This window comes from Pistacia vera, unplaced genomic scaffold (assembly GCF_008641045.1).
Source record: "Pistacia vera cultivar Batoury unplaced genomic scaffold, PisVer_v2 Contig713, whole genome shotgun sequence".
In the NCBI taxonomy this organism is placed as follows: Eukaryota; Viridiplantae; Streptophyta; class Magnoliopsida; order Sapindales; family Anacardiaceae; genus Pistacia; species Pistacia vera.
In genome coordinates, this window is record NW_022196572.1 from 507255 (window position 1) to 512179 (window position 4925).

General features: G+C 36.4%; 1 non-coding gene across 1 annotated transcript; it reads right to left on the reverse strand.

Annotated features, from left to right (window-relative positions):
* Nucleotides 1–1411: 1411 nt before the first annotated feature.
* On the reverse strand, nucleotides 1412–1518 carry LOC116114574. The gene has a single exon (XR_004125572.1). It is a non-coding gene; the product is annotated as a small nucleolar RNA R71 (small nucleolar RNA).
* Nucleotides 1519–4925: the final 3407 nt, after the last annotated feature.

Below are 4925 nucleotides of genomic sequence, written 5' to 3' on the forward strand. Positions count from 1 at the left end.
TCGTCTCTTCTCTAAAAAAAAAAAAAAAAAAAAAAGTGACAGTAAGGTTCCTTTGGTAAAAAAGTTTCTCTAATAATCGAAGGGGTACGTATTCTTGATGAAAATCTTGATTTGGTAGGTTCATTTTTTATGATCTAATTATATGACTCCAATTGATTTAGGGTCTATGACACATAGTTTCATAAAGAGCATTTGATTGAAATTCCGAATCAAATTTTAGATGGTGCACCTATGAAGCCAACTCCACTTGTAGTTCCCCTCTGGCAACTCCACCTGTAATCTTCCCTTCAATAACTCCACCTATAGTCTACCCTCTAGCAACTCCAGCTGGAGACTTCCCTTCTACAATTCCACCTATAGTCACACATCCGACAACTCTACCTATAGTCTTCCTTTTGCCAACTCCTCTGCCAACTCCAACTGCAGTCTCCCCTTTGACAACTTGAATTATAGTCTTCTTTCTGCCAAGAAGGGTTCCACCTAACAGTGGGGCTCCACTAAATGATGACTATTGATAAGTTGCATAAATTTAGTGTTTTTAAGTTTGTTTTTATAGCCTTCTAGTTAATTTCTCATTTGTTTTCTATGTTTTGATGTTAGTTTTTGTTAAGTTTGAAATATGAATGGTCAGCTATTGATTTGGAGAATTTTTGTAATTTTCAGGTGTTAATTGAGTAGATTGGAGCATTGAAATGAAATTGGGATTCAAAGCTTAAAGAAATTGAGATTAGCTGACAAGTTTTTGGCGCTGTTGCTGGGGATTGCAGTTAGGCAATATTGAAATCATTAGTTTAGCTTTACTTTAGATCTTGTTCCATTTTTTTTATATATATATCATTTTTTTTTTCAAGTTCTCTTGTTTCCAGATTTTTCAGTGTATGACACACACTAGACGAAGATGAGAGATTCTTGAACCTTTTGATCCAGAAATTGAGAGAACAATACGAGCATTGAGAAGAAGGCAAGCAAGGAACATGACAGACGACAATAATAATAATCAAGTGGATCCTCCACTTTTGGAGAATCTCGAAGAAGATGCAGCCCAACGTTCTTTAATGGATTATGCAATGTCGTCATTGAGTGGCACTGCTTCTAGCATTAGGAGGCCAGCCATTGCAGCAAATAACTTTGAAATTAAATCTACGATTATTTAGATGATTCAGTCAGCTTGCTAATTTAGTGGTTTAGCCCACGAGGATCCAAATGCTCACATTGGAAATTTCTTAGAGATATGTGATACATTCAAGCAGAATGGTGTCACAGACGATGCAATTAGATTGAGACCGTTCCCTTTTTCATTAAGAGATAAAGCCAAAATTGGCTAAATTCTTTTCCTACAGAATCTATTACAACTTGGGATGCATTGGTTCAACGCTTTCTAGCTAAATATTTTCCTCCCTCTAAAACTGCAAGGATGCGTAATGATATCACTAATTTTATGCTGGTAGATGGAGAGTCATTATATGAAGCATGGGAGCGTTATAGAGAGTTGTTCAGGAAATGCCCGCATCATGGATTACCAATTTGGTTACAGGTACAAACTTTCTACAATGGTTTAATTCCTGCTAACCGTTCTATGATTGATGCAGCTTCAAGAGACACTTTAGTGAAGAAGACACCAGAAGCAACATATGAATTATTGGATGAGATAGCTTCAAACAGTTACCAATGGCAATCTGATAAAGTGCCACAAAGGAAGGCATTAGGATTATATGGAGTGGATGCAATCACAACAATTTCCACTCAATTGGAAGCATTGAACAAAAAGATGGATAATATGAGTGCCCCAGTCATGCAAGTGAAGAGCATGAGTTGTGATCTATGTGGAGGAGAACATCCTAGCAATGAATGTCAGGTAGGTAACCCGTTTGCTAATTCGGCTGAAAGTGCTAATTATGTTGGTAATTTTCACAAGTAACAACAGAATAATCCCTACTCCAATACTTACAACCCTGATTGGCAAAATCACCTGAATTTTTCATGGAGCAATAAAAATGCAGTGAAATCACCACCTCCGGGTTTTCCTCAAGAAAAGAAACCCAATTTGGAGGAACTAGTGACGAAGTTTGTAAGCTCTAGTGAAACAAGATTTCAGAATCAAGAAGCTTCGATCATAAATTTGGAGACTCAGATGGGGCAGTTGGCAAATTTGATATCAGGAAGAGCTCAAGGAATGTTGCCTAGTGACACAGAGAAAAATCCAAAGGAGCATGTGAAGGCAATTACACTAAAAAGTGGCAAGGAAATTGGGCATAAAGAGCAAGAGAGAGAGGAAGCACTGAAAGTGCAACCAGATAGCATTGCTGAAAAGTTGTTTGAACCTAAGAAGATAGTGATTCAGCCTCCTTTCCCTCTTGCATTGAAGCAGCAGAAAGTTGATCAGCAGTTTGCAAAATTTTTAGATATTTTTAAGAAATTGCACATTAATATTCCATTTGCAGATGCTCTAAACTCACGGAAGAATGATCAGCAATTTTGCAAAATAAATTGCCACCAAAATTAAAAGATCCAGGGAGTTTTACAATACCTTGCATTATTGGTTCACTCTTATTTTCCAAAGCTTTATGTGATTTAGGTGCTAGCATTAATCCAATGCCTTTATCTATTTTTAGGAAATTGGGACTTGGAGTACCAAGGGCCACCACAGTATCTCTACAGTTGGCTGAGAGATCAATCAAATATCCTAAAGGTATAGTGGAGGACGTGCTTTCAAGGTAGATAAGTTTATTTTTCCTGTCGATTTTCTTGTGTTGGACATGGAAGAAGATGTTGAGATACCTCTCATTCTAGGACGACCATTTTTAGCCATAGGTAAGGCATTGATTGATGTGCAAAGAGGTGAGTTAATTCTTAGGGTAGGAGATGAAAAAGTAACATTTGATGTTTTTAAAACTATGAAATACCCTTTAGAAGATAACACGTGTTTTAGAGTCGATGCTTTTGATCCTTGGGTTCGTGAGTATTTTCAAAATAACAGGTATGAAGATCCATTGGAAGCTTGTTTGGTTGATTCAAAAGAAGATGGAGGGGAGAATAAGCACTTAATTGAGATTGTAACGAGTTTGGAGGCAAATCCACCTTATAAAAGGGTCGTGCGACAAAAATTTGAAACATTAGAAAGGCCAATATTGTCTCGAACAAAGCCCTCAACTGAAGAGCCACCAAATCATGAACTGAAACCCTTACCTACTCATTTAAATTATGTATTTCTTGATGAGTCTTCTTCTTTACCTGTTATTATTTCATCTTCTTTGACAGGTTTGATGGAAGAGAAATTGTTAAGGGTGTTAAAAGAGCATAAATGAGCATTTGGCTGGACAATAGCTGACATAAAGGGAATAAGTCCTTTGATTTGCATGCAAAAAATTCTCATGGAAGACAGCTACAAGCCAACAATTTAGCATTAGAGGAGACTCAACCCAAGCATGCAAGAAGTGGTAAAGAAAGAGGTGATTAAACTACTCAACGCAGGTATTATCTATCATATCTCAGATAGTTCATGGGTAAGTCCTATCCAAGAAATACCGAAAAAAGGAGGTATGACTGTGGTGAAAAATATAAATAATGAATTGATACCTACTAGGATAGTCACAGGTTGGAGAGTGTGCATAGATTATAGAAAATTAAATGATGCCACTAGGAAAGACCACTTCCCTTTACCCTTTATTGATAAGATGTTAGAGCGACTTGCTGGGCATGAGTTTTATTGTTTTCTTGATGGGTACTCTGGGTATAACCAAATAGCTATAGCTCCAAAGGATCAGGAGAAAACCACTCTCACTTTCCTTATAGGACATTTGCATATTAGAGGATGCCTTTTGGTTTATGCAATGCACCTGCCACTTTTCAAAGATGCATGATGTCCATTTTTCATGATATGGTAGAGGAATTTTTGGAAATTTTTATGGATGATTTTTCAGTTTTTGGTTCCTCTTTTGATGCATGTTTGAATAATTTGGCTTTAGTTTTGCGGAGATGCGAAGACACTAACCTAGTTTTAAATTGGGAGAAGTGTCATTTTATGGTGCAGGAAGGAATAGTTTTGGTTCATAAAATCTCCCAAAAGGGGATTGAAGCGGATAGAACAAAAGGTGGAAGTGATTGAAAAATTATCCCTACCTACATCAGTGAAGGCCGTGAGGAGTTTCCTTGGACACGCAGGATTTTACAGATGATTTATTAAAGATTTTTCTAAAATTTCAAAGCCTCTATCTAATTTATTAATTAAAGATACTCCTTTTAATTTTAATGCTGAATGTTTGCAAGCCTTCCTCACTCTAAAGGAGAAGCTTATCACAGCACTAATTATGGTGGCACCCGATTGGAGTTTTCCATTTGAACTAATGTGTGATGCTAGTGATGTAGCTATTAGTGTTGTCCTCGGTCAGAGACAAAACAAGGTATTCCAAACTATATACTATGCTAGTCGGACCTTAAATGTGACTCAACAAAATTATGCAACCACTGAAAATGAACTCCTAGTAGTAGTATTTGCATTTGACAAATTTCATTCATACCTTGTTTTGAGTAAAGTAATTGTCTACACTGACCATTCAGCCTTGAAATATTTACTTGCTACGAAAGATGCCAAACCTAGGTTAATTAGATGGATTTTGTTGTTACAAGAATTTGACCTAGAAATTAGGGATAAGAAGGGTGTAGAGAATATGGTTGCTGACCATCTATCTAGGATAGAGGACACAAATCCTGAAATAGGAGATGAAATACTGATAAGAGAGGAGTTTCCTAACGACCAATTATTTGTCATTTTAAATGCATATATTCCATGGTATGCACAGTATACAAATTATATTGTCACAAGTGTTCTTCCTTTAAATCTTACTTTTCACAAACGAAATAAATTTTTGTTTGATGTTAAACATTATTTGTGGGAAGAACCATATTTGTTCAAAGTTTGTGCAGAT